This window comes from Misgurnus anguillicaudatus, chromosome 6 (genome assembly GCF_027580225.2).
Source record: "Misgurnus anguillicaudatus chromosome 6, ASM2758022v2, whole genome shotgun sequence".
Classification (NCBI taxonomy): domain Eukaryota; kingdom Metazoa; phylum Chordata; class Actinopteri; order Cypriniformes; family Cobitidae; genus Misgurnus; species Misgurnus anguillicaudatus.
The window spans coordinates 15,894,617-15,912,698 of NC_073342.2; the positions used below are offsets into that span (position 1 = coordinate 15,894,617).

At 35.3% G+C, this 18,082-nt stretch overlaps 1 long non-coding RNA gene and 1 other non-coding gene across 2 annotated transcripts; both read left to right on the forward strand.

Moving 5' to 3' along the window:
• Positions 1-313: 313 nt before the first annotated feature.
• Positions 314-851, forward strand: LOC129434103 (uncharacterized). The gene is made up of 2 exons (XR_012369824.1): positions 314-435; positions 558-851. It is a non-coding gene; the product is annotated as an uncharacterized protein (transcript).
• A 14,625-nt stretch (positions 852-15,476) lies between these two features.
• Positions 15,477-17,741, forward strand: LOC141364312 (uncharacterized). Its single transcript, XR_012370029.1, has 3 exons — positions 15,477-16,977; positions 17,482-17,596; positions 17,725-17,741. It is a non-coding gene; the product is annotated as an uncharacterized lncRNA (long non-coding RNA).
• Positions 17,742-18,082: the final 341 nt, after the last annotated feature.

The window sequence follows — 18,082 nt, forward strand, 5'->3', positions numbered from 1 at the left end:
AGATCAACTTAACATCAGAAATCATGAGGACAGCTTACGTGTGTCTGATACTTGGGCTGATGCTGATGGCGACCCTGAAATCTGAAGCTCAGCGTAAGTTTATTTTGGGTGTAAATTTGATTTATTAAGAAACATTCAAAATCAAGCTACTGCACACAACATTTATATTTTTTATTATACTGTGCTTTGCACTTAAGTCCATTATAATTTATATCATTAATAGTAATATTTAAGATTTTGTAGTATTGAATGGTCTCTTGTGTGAATTACAAGACTGCAGTGTGACAGATACAAAACTTCTTTATCTTCTAAACAGCCTTTTGCAGGTCCAGTCCCCGCCATCTGCTGTTTCAAATTCATTGGCTTCGAAATTCCAGTGAATAAAATTACAAGTGCTGTGAGAACAAGCTCATATTGCACAAACAAAGCCGTTGTGTGAGTATTTTACAATTAAATATGTTTTCAATTATTATTTTATTAAAAGGGGAAAAAATCTAAAAAGCTCACGTTAGTGCTATAAACAAACATTGACTAATATGAACTTTTTTCCTGTTTAGGGTTACAACTGTAAAAGGCAACCAGTTTTGTGTGAAACCCGACGAGCCCTGGCTGCAGAAAATAGCAATAGCCTAATATAACTGTAGCTTCTGCCATTATGCAAATATGTATCATATGGTTTCATTGCTTTATTATCTGTTCTTTCTTACTAAATATATTTCTGCACTTTTTTCCATTAATTATGTAAAAAACACAATGTTAAACCTCTTATAATTTTGCAATCACACTTTCCTAAAAATATATTTAATTTGCAATAAGTTCTGCTAAAAATGCCAATAAATAATAAAATTGTATCACTGAATTTGTGTCATCATTTGAAAGCATGCATATTAACATTAGTATGTGAAGTTTTAGTTCAAAATACCAGATAGATCATTTATTATAGCATGATAAAATTGGCACTTTGTAGGTTTTTGGGTGTGTCCAATGCAAATGAGATGATCTTTGCACTAAATGGCTATGCCGTGGTTGGATAGTGCAGATTAAGGGGTGGTTTTAGTCCCTATATAACAGGTGTCTTCAACTACTATTCTTCGGGGGCCAGATTTTAAAATTGTATATATGACGCGGGCCAAACTTTTACCCCTATTTTTACTTTTGATTTTTTTTTTACTTTTACCATATATGTGTGTGTGTTGTTGTTGATTTTGTTACTTTTGTTGTAGTATATTTAAAAAAACATATTAAAAACATGCATTTTCAAAAAAATTGAATTTTAAAAGCCTTTTAATTACTGAAAACTCATATTTTGTTTATTAATATTTTAAAACAATTGCAGTTTAACATGTAAGAGCCAAATGTTAATAGTAAAGGTGTAAAAGATCAACACTCCTAAACATATTTTGTTTATAACTGTTTAACTTTCATTAATTGTTACATGTCAAGTAATAACAACATATAGCCAGTCTTCTCCTAATGACTAAAGTTGCACTACATGTTTTCTTTTTTTAATATTTTATAGATATATAGGCTAAACAGCCTTTACATTGTACATTACATACAGATTTAACTGTCGGGTGTTCGCCCCCTAGTGGCAGTCGTAATGAAAATGTAGTTTAATCGTAAATCTGTCATGGGAGAAAACCTTTAATCTATGAATATATGTAGGCTATAGTTAATCATTTACTTACCAGTAATTAAAGTATTCAAGTGTTAAAAATAATTAATAATTGCAACTTTGCACACAGTATTGATTAGAACACACTGAAATACATCACTTCCGGTCGCACGTCACATGCGGTGTAGTCGGGTGTAGTCGCATAAGTTTATTTTCTTTAATGCATCCAAAGCTTGAATTGGATCAGATAATTACGCACCCGCAGATGGTTGGCACCCCACACAGCCCCTTTCTGTGTTGTCTTGTACAGTGGAAAGGTAAAAGTAACCACGCTGAATGAATTTAAATGACTATATGGGCGTTTCTCAATAAGGCTGCAGCCTCCGGAGGTCGCATTTCCAGGCTGCATGACAGCGCTAACTTAAATAAACAGGGCCCGGAACAAGTTTTTAATGGGTGAAGGGGCTTTCTTGTCACAGGACACAAGACTTGTCTTTCCTCTATTGACAGTCCTGTCATAAACACTAAACCTCACCTGAAATAAACTCCTATTTGCATCGTATTTGAACACGAGTTGGCTACATGAATGCTATTTTACAACAAATGTATTAAAGATGTGACACTACTACAGTATATATATAGTGTAATACTATAACAACCAGAAGAGGGCGATAGTGTTTTGTTTGGTTGTAGGCCCAGAAAGTTCATGAACATAGGCAGAGGAAGTGAAACGTCATGTATTTGTATTCATTGACTCAACATATAAAATTAACACTTATGTGTTTGAAGTGTCACAATGTAATGTCAATATAATGTGTGTTCATGTGTTTCTCTGGGATCTTAGCACATGAATGCATCAAAAGAGATACAGAAAATGAGTTTCTGATTATAAGAGAGCTTTTTGTCCTGTTTAGTAGCCTATTATTTAATCATGTAAATTAAAATAATGTAAAATTCCTGTCATGGATATAAATAATTCTTATTTATAATGAATACTTTCTGTTTACTAACTTATCGTTCTGATTCTGCTTCAGACTTCTGGACATTTGGCTATTCCTCAATCCTCCATCCATTCTGCTTCACTGGGCGTTTAAAGCTATTTTAATCACTTGATTCAATAATTTGGGTTATTTTATTGGGTTACTTTTTTCAGTGTTGCATAGTTTTTATATAACCCTGGGTTAATCGGTTAGAGGTTTGGTTAATCTGAAGGTTTGAAAAGCACAACCCCGAAACCAAGCAAAACCAGACCAATCAGGTCAATATTAACTTGAAAACAGATTTGTCAGCTTTGTTTTGGCAGTCAATAATGTCCAATGGATCATTTAGTTCAAAGTCATAAATACTTTGTGCCCATTTATAATGACCTTATTGTTAATGTTTACTGTTGAAACAAATACATTGTGATTTTTTAAATATTTTTTCGAACACAAATTACATTAAAACAGCATAAACTATGAATTAATGTTTTTCGAAAATCTAAGGCTTTCTTACGCTGTTTACAAATAGACAAGGCACCATCCAGCTCATCAGGAGCAGCTGGGTTTAAGGACACCTCGACATTTGGTCAGGTGGAGCCGGGGATAGAACCACCAACTTTCCGGTTTGTAGACAACCTACAGGAAGGAGGTTGTTCCCCAAAATCTTGCAATACATGGCCCCGGTCATCCTCTCCTTAATACAGTGCAGTCGCCCTGTCCCATGTGCATAAAAACACCCCCAAAGCATTATGCTACCACCCCCATGCATCACAGTAGGGATGTTGTTCTTGGGATGGTACTCATCATTCTTCTTCCTCCAAACACGTTTAGTGGAATTATGACCAAAAAGTTTAATTTTGGTCTCATCTGACCACATGACTTTCTCCCATGACTCCTCTGGATCATCCAAATGGTCATTGGCGAACTTAAGATGGGCCTGGACATGTGCTGGTTTAAGCAGGGGAACCTTCCGTGCCGTGCATGATTTCAAACCATGATGTCTTGGTGTATTACCAACAGTAACCTTGGAAAGGGTGGTCCCAGCTCTTTTCAGGTCATTGACCAGCTCCTCCCGTGTAGTTCTGGGCTGATTTATCACCATTCTTAAGATCATTGAGACCCCACGAGGTGAGATCTTGCATGGAGCCCCAGTCCGAGGGAGATTGACAGTCATGTTTAGCTTCTTCCATGATTGCTCCAACAGTGGACCTTTTTTCATACAAATAAATAGTAAAAAAATCATACATTGTGATTTCTGGATGTTTTAGATTATGTCTCTCACAGTGGACATGCACCTACGATGACAATTTCAGACCCCTCCATGATTTCTAAGTGGGAGAACTTGCAAAATAGTAGAGTGTTCAAATACTTATTTTCCTTAATGTATATGAAATGCTCTGCATGATTTTCTCACCTGCATTTCTTGCTATCTCTGTTTGCAAAGAGCAAGAAAACTTGGTGTAAAAATGTGATGATATGCATGGCCAAAAAGGAAGTGGGGTGGGTCAAAAATTATGCTTAAGAAACCTCAGATCTTAGTTTCCGATCTAGCATCACAGCATTTTGAAAGAGGAATCAGACTGTAATTGACTCTGAGACTCCTCGAAAGCAAAGCCTGAAGATCAATTTAACATCAGAAATCATGAGGACAGCTTACGTGTGTCTGATACTTGGGCTGATGCTGATGGCGACCCTGAAATCTGAAGCTCAGCGTAAGTTTATTTTGGGTGTAGATTTGATTGTTTATTAATAATTCAAAATCAAGCTACTGCACACAACATTTATATTTATTATTATAGTGTGCTTTGCACTTAAGTCCATGATAATTTATATCATTAATAGTAATATTTAAGATTTTGTAGCATTGGATGGTCTCTTGTGTGAATTGGACTGCAGTGTGACGGATACAAAACTTCTTTGTCTTCTCAACAGCTTTTGCAGCTCCAGTCCCTGCGACCTGCTGTTTTGACTTCATTGACTTCCCAATTCCAGGGAATAAAATTAAAAGTGCTGTGAGAACAAGCTCATCTTGCACAAACAAAGGCGTTGTGTGAGTATTTTACAATGAAATATGTTTTCAAATAAATAGATATTTTTTATTTAAAGGAAAACTAAATGTTTAAAAAGCTCATGCAGCGCTATAAACAAACATTGACTAATATGAACTCTTTTCCCCCTTAGGGTTACAACTGTAAAAGGCAACCAGTTTTGTGTGAAACCAGAAGAGACCTGGCTGCAGAAAATAACAATAGCTTAATATAACTGGAGCTTCAGCCATTACAAATGCAAAATTAAATCATACTGTTTTATTGCTTCATACCTTATATCTGCCCTTTCTTATTAAATACATTTTTGCACTTCTTTGCTTTAATAGTAAAACCACAATGTTAAACCTCATTTGATTTTGCACTCAAACTTTCCTAAAAATATATGTAATTTGCAATATGTTCTGCTTAAAATGCCAATAAATAATAAAATTGTACCTCTGATTTGTGTCATCATTATAATGAATCCATATTAACATTAAAATAAAAATGTATTAAAAAGACAACAGATTTTGGAAGCAGCATAACATCTCATAATAATGTACAATTAGGCAGAAAACCTACAAGTGACAGATGATAGATCAACTAGAGATTTAAAACCGTAAACATACAAATAACAATAAGAAAAAATGTTTAAAGAGATAAAAAATCTGGTAAGCTTGGTTAATCTTGAAAGTTTGTGCATTAGTTTATTATGTTGCTGTCTGTACACTGTAAAATATTTCTGTAGAAATTATAGTATTACTGGGTATTACTGGCACTAGCTTACATTAATGTTATTTGTTAAATGTTAAATAAACATTAAACATTTTCAGTCTTTATCTTCTAAGTTGCTGGTGGCAACCAGCTGCATAATCACAGCAAATTTTTTTACAGTGTAGCTTATCCATCACATCAGGTGCTAACTTTAATCCATAGATCTGAAGCTAGCCATTATATGAAAAGTAACACTGCTCTCAGATCAGGTTGATAATGGAGATTGAGTAACATTTCACCCTTTTTTCGCAATACAAATACCAAGAATAAAGAATAACAACAAGAGCAGCAGACAGAAATGTTGAAAGGGTGTGCACTGCTTATATAAGAACATCTTACAATATAATTATTTCATAATGCACATAAAAAATGACTTTGATTAATGTTGACACTCATGACATTTTGTATAATTTCATCTATGATGGGGCACAAATCAAATCTATGATCAAACGGGTTTAAAATGTTATCGTCATAATATAGCTGTTTGCAATAATGTGTTAAAACAGATTTTCAGTGACTATAATCCCCAAAAAATACACAAACCAGCGCCAAACAACAATCAAAACCAAACATATGAAAACCATTTCTCCATTAATGTCTCAAACTTTAAACTCGCCTCCATTTATATTGACTCCATTTATTATATCTCCATCACACCTACAAACCACGAGACTCTTCAAAACACTAAGGTGTGTTAATGCGATGTGTTAATGTGTTACAACATATGTGAAAACACAAGAGAAATGAAACACAAACCAGAAATGAAATGAAACACATACATAAACAGGGCCCGGGACAAATTTTTAAAAGGGGACATTTAACATTTTTTAAGATGTAACATAAATCTTTGGTGTCCCCAGAGTACGTATGTGAAGTTTTAGCTCAAAATACCAGGTAGATAATATATTATAGCATGATAAAATTGCCACTTTGTAGGTTTTTGGGTGTGTCCAATGCAAATGAGCTGATCTTTGCACTAAATGGGTGTGCCGATAGTGCGGATTAAGGGGCGGTATTATCCACTATATAATGACCTATTTTTTCACATGCTTGTAGGAAAAGGTTTACCAAAATTAAGTATTTGTTCTTTATCACATTTACTAGGTTGATAGAATGATTGGGCACATGTTGCTTGTCACAGGACACAAGACAGTTGTCCATCCTTTTTCGGCAGCCTTGTCAAAAACACTCACTTCAAATGAACTCCAACCATGAAGAAAGAGTAGCCTGCATGACTACTATATTGCAATACATGTATTAGAGAGGTGTAATATGAACAACCAGATGAGGGCGATAGTGATTTGTTTGGTTGTAGGCCCAGGAACACAAGTTCAAGACAGAGGAAAGCAATGATGTGCAAGTTTATATTTGTTCATTGACTCCAGGTATAAAATGCACACGTATGTGTAAGAAGTGTCACAATGTAATGTCTGTAGCACTGGATCTGTTCATGTGTTTCTTAGAAATGGGTATTCCTAAAAATTGGTATTTTGGGTATCCCCTCACTGGCCTCTCATGATTCTGAGACATGGGAGAGAGAAATTTTTGTCCAGATATATTGCTCCTCTGGCCCATAACCACACCTCCCCCATCAGCGTTTCAGAACCGTTTGGTCTCTATGGTCTGTCGTCTCTCCGGCTTCACATTGGTCAATTATCATTCTGATTCTGCTTCAGACTTCTGGACCTTTGTCTATTCCTCTACCCTCCACCCATTCTGCATAGTTTTTATAGCGCAAGACACATATTTTGAAATGACGAACCACACACACATGACAAGCTACATACATGTCGCGAACTTTGCATCGTTCACTTCCAAAAAAGAGGTCACCAGCCGCCACTGATATATATATGTGTGTGTGTGAGTGTATATATATATAAACATCCTTATAAAAGTACAGTATGCAGAAAATTTTGGGCCGACTGATTTAAGCTGATAGAAGAGCAACTTTGACTGAAATAACCACTCGTTACAACCGAGGTATGCAGCAAAGCATTTGTGAAGCCACAACACGCACAACCTTGAGGCGGATGGGCTACAACAGCAGAAGGGTACAACTCATCTCCACTACAAATAGGAAAAAGAGGCTACAATTTGCACGGGCTCACCAAAATTGGACAGTTGAAGACTAGAAAAATTTTGTCTGGTCTGATGAGTCTCGATTTCTGTTGAGACATTTAGATGGAAGAGTCCAAATTTGGTGTAAACAGAATGAGAACATGGATCCATCATGCCTTGTTACCACTGTGCAGGCTGGTGGTGTAATGGTGTGGGGGATGTTTTTTGGCACACTTTAGGCCCCATAGTGCCAATTGTGCATTGTTTAAATGCCACGGCCAACCTGAGCATTGTTTCTGACCATGTCCATCCCTTTATGATCACCATAGCCATTCTCTGATGGCTACTTCCAGCAGGATAATGCACCATGTCACAAAGCTCAAATCATTTCAAACTGTTTCTTGAACATGACAATGAGTTCACTGTACTAAAATGCCCCCCCCCCACAGTCACCAGATCTCAACCCAATAGAGCATCTTTTGGGATGTGATGGAACGGGAGCTTGTGCCCTGGATGTGCATCCCACAAATCTCCATCAACTACAAGATGCTATCCTATCAATATGGGCCAACATTTCTAAATAATGCTTTAAGCACCTTGTTGAATCAATGCCACATAGAATTAAGGCAGTTCTGAAGGCGAAAGGGGGTCAAACACAGTATTAGTATGGTGTTCCTAATAATTCTTTAGGTGAGTGTACATAGGGACCATTTCTCCATTCATGCCTACTGCTCGTCTCTAAACTCGCCTTCATTTATTAAAACTTTCTCCATCACACCTACAAACCACGAGACTCTTCAAAACACTAAGGTGTGTGAATGCGGTGAACATAAACGAAAATGTGTGTCTTACAACCATTGACTGTAAAAAATTGGTTACAAAATGTGTGAAAACACCAGAGAAATGAAACAGCTGAAATAAACACAAACAGCTTCACTTAAACAAACAGGCCCGTTTTAAAATGGGTGCAAATGGGGGCTTCCTTGTCACAGGAGAAAAGACATTGCATTTGAATCGTATCTGAACATGAGTGAGCTACGTCAGTGGTCCTCTTGGTCAGTAGCCTTATGTATCTGAGGTTTAATTACACAGAATTTATGATAAACAAATGTATTTTATAAAATGTCATTAAACTATGGCCCCCCTGGCATTATCTCATGGCCCTCCGGCCCCCAGTTGGAGAACCACTAGGCCACATGAAAGCTATTACAACAAATGTATTAGTAATACTATGAACGACCAGAAGAAGTTTTGTTTGGTTGTAGGCCAAGTTCATGAAAATAGGCAGAGGAAAGCAATTACGTGCAAGTTCATATATATTTTTATTCATTTACTCAAGGTGTAAAATTCACACTTGTGTGTTTGAAGTCTCAATATAATGTCAATATAATTTGTGTTTGTGTGTTTCTTGGGAATCACAACACATGTATCAAAAGAGAGTTTCTGGTTTAAATAAGAAACAGCCAATCTGAAACTGCGCACCTCATATCAAGACGTCTGCGTACAGTCAGAGCAGCACGCGTCTCATATCACAAGCTGTGTGTACGATCTCAAAAGCTCATTTGATATTATTTGATAACATTTGATATTAGGCTACTGTTAGTTTTCTTGTTGCTACATTTCATTTTAAACGTTTTTTGACCTTATAAATATTGCATAATAATCCACTTTATAAGGGACATTCATACTTGACAAGCATCACATTTTCACTTTCACTTTCATCTGCGAAAAAGCAAACAGTGTAACGGACAGATCAACTTCGCCTCAATTCTCGTCGATCGTTCTGCGCAACGTCGAGCACACTTTGACATCTGCAACTCCTCGAAAGCAAATCTTGAAGATCAACTTCACATCAGAAATCATGAGGGCAACTTCTGTGTTTCTGATACTTGGGCTGATGCTGATGGCGACTCTGAATTCTGAAGCTCAGCGTAAGTTTCATCGGGGTGTGGCTTTGCTTCTTCTTTAAATTAAATCCCCAAACTAACGTTATTTAATTAAAATTATTCTCGATTTTGATAAGATTTGGTGATGTAATCAATATATGTAGATTTTTATTATGGTTTTTTACATTTTTTACATCCGTGAAAACTGGAGCATAGTTGAAAATACACATATTTAAGTATTTAAGAGATAGGCTTGACATTTGCTTGGGAGGTGCTCTATCATGAAGAGCGCTGTTTTTCCGGGCAAACTAAATATAATAAATAAATCATTAATTAACGTAATTGAAAAAAATAAGAGTTTCATTAAAAGTATGTGATTTTGCTGATAATTTGTTTAATCAATTTCACTTGGTCATTGTATCTGTCCCACCTCGGATAAAAAGTGACCTTACCCAGAACCACATTTTGATAAATAGGCTACAAATATTAAGACCACCAGATTTTACAAAGTATTAAACATAAAGAAACATTTTAATATGTATAAGTATCTAAATTAATATGTATATTTTGTTTTGTATATTGATAGTGTTTGAACCATATCTAGGGTTTGAACCTACAGTCCCTCGACCCTGCTGTCACTACTTCATTGACGACCCAATTCCAGCGATTAAAGTTAAGAGTGCTGTGAGAACATACTGTTGCACAATAAAAGCTGTTGTGTGAGTATTTCATTAATAAGTTTTCAAACAATTGTGTTCTTATTTAAAGGAAACAAACTAATCTGAACTCTTTTCCCCTTTAGGGTTACAACTGTACACGGCAACAAATTTTGTGTGATGCCTGATGAGATGTGGCTAAAACAAATAAAAATAACCTAATGTAACTGAAGCTTCAGGTACAAAAAGGTACAAAAGTTGTTACTGGGGCAGTATGGCTACCTTTTCAAAAAATACACTTTTGTACCTAAAAGATGCATAGGCCTACTGATACCTCACATGTAGGCCTACATATCTGGACCAAAATTGTACATATTAGGACCCTGTTTAAAAGTTACCGTCCCAGTGAGTCCAGCAAAGACGTACTGTAACAAAACGTAGAGAGCATTTGATTGGACAGGAAATTTGATGAGAAGCTGAAGTGTAGGGTGATGTCATAAACATTCTAGATTTTATTCAAGTGCCAAACTGTAGGTTTTAAATGCTTATATCTTCTGAACATTTTGTCAGTGTTTTCGACCATACCAGTTTATATTTATTCTTTAGCCTAACATATTTATACTAAAAGGAAAAACGCTATTTTTTATTTTCATAGGGCTTTAACATTGTATACATTAAATAAGACACATTTTACACAGTAACGTTTGCCCAGTGTAGTTTTGAACTAATAAATAAATAAACAAATGTGTTGTTTATGTTGCTTGTTATTCAGAAATAAAAGGACTCTTTTCTTATTGATTCTTTGCAAAGTTTGCTGAATGCAGATTGTTTATGGTTTTTACTGCTAAAACCGTATATATAAAAGTTTAAAGGTGATATAGAATGATTGAACGGAGTATTTATCCTTGTTCTGTGATGTGACATGTAGACAAAATGTTTTTTGTTTGGGTCTGTAATGCCTTAGAAGCTTCCTAAAAACCTCTCTCAGATAGCTCTATTAGGGTGGGGGATTTTAAACAAGTAGTTTTGCACCTATTTGGCTCCCCCTACTGGCTTAACTTGCAGTCTCATTACTGATTGGCTGACTTTGCTGCCATTCAAAAAATGTAGCCAATTATTTTAAAGTGGAGGGGCAGTTAGATGCCTGTGATGTCATAAGCATCAGTTTTTCAGATTGGGCTGTTTTCTGGCTGACATTTCTAAAAGAGGAATTTCTACGAGACTGAGATGTTTAGCATGTTTAGCACTTTTTGTATGTTTGTGAATGTGGGTAGACTACCATTATTCAGCAAAGACAAGGTAAACATGTTTTTTCATTCTCTGTCCCCTTTAATGCAGACACAAAAATCAGGGACGTCTTGTCTTTGGCACACACATATATATATATATATATATATATATATATATATATATATATATATATATATATATATATATAGAGAGAGAGAGAGAGAGAGAGAGAGAGAGAGAGAGAGAGAGAGAGAGAGAGAGAGAGAGAGAGAGAGGATTACATTGCATGCATATACTGTAAAGAGGATCAAAATCTGCTTGTTATATATATTCAGCTGGATCAAATAAAAGTAGGAATGAAAACGAATTAAAAAAACAACAACATGGGGATATTTTACAAAAATGTAAAAAATCAATAAAAGAAAAAAGTTAAAAAAAAATTGTATACATTCGATTTCTAAGCTTTAAGAGTCCCAACTTAGTTCTGCTCTAAATAATATGCTGTTAGGTTTATTATTTGCTCATTGATCTGAAAAAGCAAACACACCGGCGTGGACGTCACTCCTAGGCAGCAACTTAACGGACGGTCAGCTCCGTTTTCAACAACTCACCTTGTCGATCGGTCTGCGCAACGTCGCACGAAGTCGAGCACACTTTGACATCTCATAGATAGCAAATCATCAACTTCACACATCAGAAACCATGAGGACAAATTCTGTGTGTCTGATACTTGGGCTGATGCTGATGGCGACTCTGAATTCTGAAGCTCAACAGGGTAAGTTTCGTTGGGATGTGGCTTTTTTGTTATTTAGGCTAAATCAAATCCCCAAACAATTTAATTTAAGATAAGAATTAAGTGATGCAAACTGGTTTAAAGTGCTGTTTTTTTCTAACAAACTAAAGATAACCCTACTGAAAAATCCAGCGAAGACCAGCATAAGCTGGTAGCTGGTATTAGCTGGTTTAAGGAGGCACGGCTGGCCATGCTGGGGGGTCAGCTGGTCTTCCAGCCTGACCAGGTAAGTCCAGCTAGACCAGCTTAAAAAGTGACCAAAACACAGCTAGACCAGCTTGCTACACCAGCAAAACCAGCTTCCTACACCAGCAAAACCAGCTTCCTACATTAGCAAAACCAGCTAAAACCAAGCTGGGAGACCAGCTAAAACCAGCTCATCAGCTTATGCTGGTCTTAGCTGGATTTTTCAGTAGGGAATTCAAATGAATTAATTTTCGTTGACTAAATTACAATAACATTGCCTGAAAGTTAGATAAAAATAAAAGATGATAATGGATTTTTTTTTTTTGTAACTGTAACACACCATTTTTTTATTAATAATATTACTAATCATATAATCAGTGAAATAACACACACACGGTAGTGAAAATAAAAACTCTCCATAGGCTAACCATTTTTTTAAATGGTTACTTTTGAATGTTAAAGCATCCTAAATCATAATTACAGTTTGTCAGTAAATATAAACAACAATTATAATAAAGTTCATGCAATATATAGGCCTACATGCAGTGCAAGAAAACCAATCCAGAAGTTAATTTCTAAAACACAACGCAAATCGATGCCTATTCAGTATACAAGTAAAAACAAAGATTTAACACTACCAATTCCACGAATCAGGGATAAGATAGGAGTTATGTGACAATTTCAGTTTTCTCAGACTTCCTTTATGATCCTATGGAGGTGTTGCTGTCTGTGTTGCCATCTCTCCTAGCTACAGCAGAAAATCAAATTCTGAGTTAAGAAAGTTAAAAAAATAACAAGATAATATTTTGTTTAGTACTTATACTGTTGTAGATAATGTTGTATGAGTTATAAATCAAGTCAAACTTAGTTTCTCTAGTAAATAATGGAGTATCAACCTCCTGTTAATTTCAAAGCACCATGCTAATACTGCTAGCTAAACAATGGGTGACAGTGGTGGGGTTGTTGTAACACGTGTTTGGAAACCATCCCCTTACATACACATAAGAACATTTGTGATTTAACACAAAATGGCTTTTACATGGTGTAAAAAAAAACTTTGCACAAGAAAGTTTAAAAAAAACTGCCGGGAAAAGGGTAAAGGCTGATAACTCCTCTAGAGGAAGATTTCTGTGTCTTCTGCATCGAACTATTTAGAAATTCAAGACAATTTATGCACAAACACACACAATATGCACATATACTCCCCATATTTACACATATTTTATTGTGGCAGCTATTAATTTAAAATAAAACTGTTGTTGTGGCATAACACTTGGAGTACCCTTAGTTTTTGTGCATTTTGTCTAACTGTTACAACTTACCCCAGTATGTGTTACAATCTACCCCAGTAGTGGGATGGGTTGTAACAAAGGACCACCTTGTATTTGTTATCATCTCAAAAAGTCTGTGATATAGAAAAAAGTGTTACAATCATACCCGGTCTCCCCTACATTAGGTCATTAGTTTATACAATCGTTTAAAAGGGTAAAAGCACGGACTCCCCCAAAGACTTTTAGGTGGCTGAACTCGCCAGGCATTGACGGTTGTTAAGGAAAACAAGCGCTTTGGAAGTTTACATTTGCTTTGGTTGCTGTAATAGGCCTACAAAACATCAGTGGAAGTTCTGTCTTATAAGTATCTGATTTTGCAGATAAATTGTTTTAACAATGCAAATCCTTTTGGTAGCAGAGGGTGTTATATATAATCGACAAGCTATAATATTTTTTATGGTGTTATTCGGTAGCCTAGTAAAGGAATATTCTGATTGGTCAGGTTAGTATTTGAACCAGCCTCTCCTCCACTGTGATTAGATAGTTGGATAAAAAGTGATCTTACCCAGCCTCACATTTTGATCAATACAAATATTATGACCAGATTAACAATTATTTTACAAAGTATCTCATGGTAAAGGAACATTTAAAAATGTCTAATAACCTAAATTAATATGTATTTGTTTTGTATATTGACTTGTTTTATCTTTTTAGACTATGGGAGGCCGTTGGCAGCTCCAGTCCCTGCTGCGTCCTGCTGTTTCCTTTTCATTGGCTTCCCAATTCCAGTGGATAAAATTAAAAGTGCTGAGAGAACAAGCTCATCTTGCACAAACAAAGCCGTTGTGTGAGTATTTTACAATGATATATGTTTTCAAATAAATAATTATTTTAATTCAAAGAAACAAAATGTCTAAAATGCCCATGTCAGTGCTATAAAAAAAAAATGGACTTATATGAACTCTTTTTTCCCCCTTAGGGTTACAACTGTAAAAGACAACATGTTTTGTGTGAAATCCGACGAGCCCTGGCTGCAGAACATAGCAATAGCAATGTAACTGAAGCTTCAGTCATTACAAATGCAAATTTGAATCATAGTGTCATTGCTTCATACCTTATATCTGCCATTTCTAAATACATTTTTGCACTTCTTTGCTTAGTAGATTATGAAAAAACACTTAAAATGTTTAACCGCCGTTAGTTTTGCACTTTAACCGTCTTAAAAATATGCTTATTTTGCAGTATACTATGCTGAAAATTCATAATTACATTCATAATAACATTAGAATACAAATGTATTAAAAAGACAAAAGATGTTGGTATTAGCATAACATGTTTAATAATGTAAAGTTAGGCAGAAAGAATAACAGACAGTAAATTAACTGAAGATTTAAAACCGTATACATATACAAATAACATTAAGAAAAAATATTTAGAGAAAAAGAAATCATTTTCAGGATATTCAGGTCTATGTTTGGTGTACAATGGTTTAAGTCAAATAAAGTAGGCCTAGTTTTCTTACTGTTTAACTACACAACTGTGCATACACAACTGCACAACTATATGAGAATGTTATCAGTGTTTTGGACCATACCAGTTTATATTTGTTCTTAAGACCTAATATATTTATAGTAAAAGGAAAAAAAAGTTGAATCTTAATTTCATGGGGGCTTTAATATTGTATACATTACACATTTTAGACAGTAACATTAGCTCAGTGTAGTTTTTGATACGCTTTAGTTATGATTTGAACTAATGTAGGCCTAATCTACTTGTTGTTTATTTTGCTTGTTATTCAGAAATAAAAGGACTCTGTTCTTGTTGATTCTTTGCAAAGTTTACTGGAAGTTACGTTTGTTCCACGAATGCAGATTGTTTATGTGTTTACAGTCCAATAGAAATTTAATGCAGACACAAAAATCAGGGACAGCACGCATGCAGTAAAAACAGCACATAACATTTAATATAAATTGTTTCTGGTTGCTATATTGCATTTAAAACGTTTGTTATTATTGACCATACAAATATATTTTTTATTATAGAATAAGAACACTGCATAAAGCTAATTAATTTGCTTATTATTACATTCACAATAGCTACAAATGGATCTAAAGAAGAATAAAAAAGGAATAATAATATGCTGTTAGGTTTGTTATTTGCTCATTGACCTAACAAATATTGCGAAAAAGCAAATAGCGTGAACGTCACTCCTACGCAGCAACTTAACGAACTTAAAGCTCCGTTTTCATCAACTTCTCGCCTCGACTCTCGAGCACACTTTGACATCTGCAACTCATCGATAGCAAATCCTGAAGATCAACTTCACATCAGAAATCATGAGGGCAACTTCTGTGTGTCTGATACTTGGCCGCAGTGGCGGTTCTAGACAAATTTCACTAGGGGGGCCAAGGAGGGGCCAGTGTTTTACCAGAGGGGCACATAAAAAATGGCAAGAAATTATATTTAAAGATTATAGGGGTGGTTACAGGAATTAGTTTAGGATAGGACTAGGCCTTAGTTTAATTAGGAAATATAACTAGTTTTAACAAACACACCGCCTTACTAAATACATTACTTGTGTGCATTTTGAAGCAAAACAAAGGGCACTGCTATATTTTAAGATATGGCATTGCAAATTGTTTTCAGTTTGGACAGCTCTTACATTTATTTTAGACTAGGACTAATCTAATCCCTTTCCGGGAAACTGCCCCGTAAACGTTATTTTACTTTACAATCATATAAATATTTATTTAATACAAGAGTGAGTGCAGGTGCAAAAGGGGAGCTGGGCTCTTTTCTAAAGCCCCCCAACCGAAAATCATGCGAGCCTACTCAATACACTTTATGAAATGCAAACTTTTATAAAGACAAACGTTTGTTTTAGTTTACTTATAAACACACATTGCTACCACAATCTAATCAATATTTAAAATAATATGTATTTTAAACTGTAAACATTTTTATATGTAACATTTAATTATATTCCTCCAGTTTTATGCACGTATATGTAAGAGCATAATTACAGCGCTTTTTACAATGTGTAAACTTTAATAAGTTAGCGAGATGTTGGTTTTGCCGGTGTTGTTGATGAGTAACAGCTGTGAATGATCACAACGCGCCTCAGCAGCCACGTCACAGGAGAACAAGTGAACAGTGTCCCAATGTCAAGTGAGCTAGAGTCCTTACCAGTGCCCGAACCTACATATAATTCTTAACATCGGGAGATTGGGAACGAATTGAGACACTCGCAGAGCAGCACCCACAGCCATCTACAGTGGTTGGGTGCGCCGCTTTAATTTGCCCGTGAAGAACATTGCGTTGCATTAGTTCCGCTTTTGGCGCTCGCGTGTAAAATCAAAATAAATGTATACTTTTTTATTTGGTCAGCACGGGGTGGCCAGGGACATGTCTACAGAGGCACGGGCCACCCTTGGCCTCCGTGAAGAACCGCCACTGCTTGGCCTGATGCTGATGGCGACCTGAATTCTGAAGCTCTGCCGCGTAAGTTTCGTTGGGTGTTGCTTTGTATTATTTAGGCTAAATCAAATCCCCAAACAATTTAATTTAAATTATTCTCTGTTCGATAAGAATTTAGTGATGTAATCAACACATGTAGACTTTTATTATGGTTTACGAGACATGATTAAATTACTGTATTTAGCAGTCGTGGAAAATAAATGAACATAGTAGCATAACGTTTTTAAGACATGGCTATGTAAGCTTCTTGACAATGCTGTTTTTTTACCGCAAACTTAATAAAAAAAATCATGAAAATGAAATAAAAATGTGGTGAATCAATTCCAGTTGGTCATTGTAGAATTTGTCCCGCCTCTCCTCCACCGTGATTTGATGGATCAAAGTTGTCCTTACAGAACTCAACGTTTTGATAAATACACATATTATGACGAGATTAACAATTGTTTTACAAAGTATCTTATGTTAAAAACGGTTTAAAATGTATAATAATCTAAACTAATATGTATATTTTGTTTTGTAAATTGATAGCGGCTTATGCAGTCCCTCCGTCCTGCTGTTTCTCCTTCATTGGCTTTCAAATTCCAGTGAATAAAGTTAAAAGCGCTGAGAGAACAAGCTCATCTTGCACAAGCAAAGGCGTTTTGTGAGTATTTTACAATATGTTTTCAAATAAATAGTTATTTTTTATTTAAAGGAAAACAAAATGTCTAAAAAGTTCATGTCAGCGCTTTAAACAAAATTGGACTAAGATAAACTCTTTGACCCCCTTAGGGTTACAACTGTAAAAGACAACATGTTTTGTGTGAAATCCGACGAGCCCTGGCTGCAGAACATAGCAATAGCAATGTAACTGAAGCTTCAGTCATTACAAATGCAAATTTGAATCATAGTGTCATTGCTTCATACCTTATATCTGCCATTTCTAAATACATTTTTGCACTTCTTTGCTTAGTAGATTATGAAAAAACACTTAATGTTGAACCTCCTTTGATTTTGCACTGTCCTAAAAAAAACATGCATATTTCGCAATATGATCTGCTGAAAATTCCAACAAATAATAAAATAGCATCTCTGAATTTGTGTCATCTTATTTGAATGCATTCATAATAACTTTATAATAAAATTGATA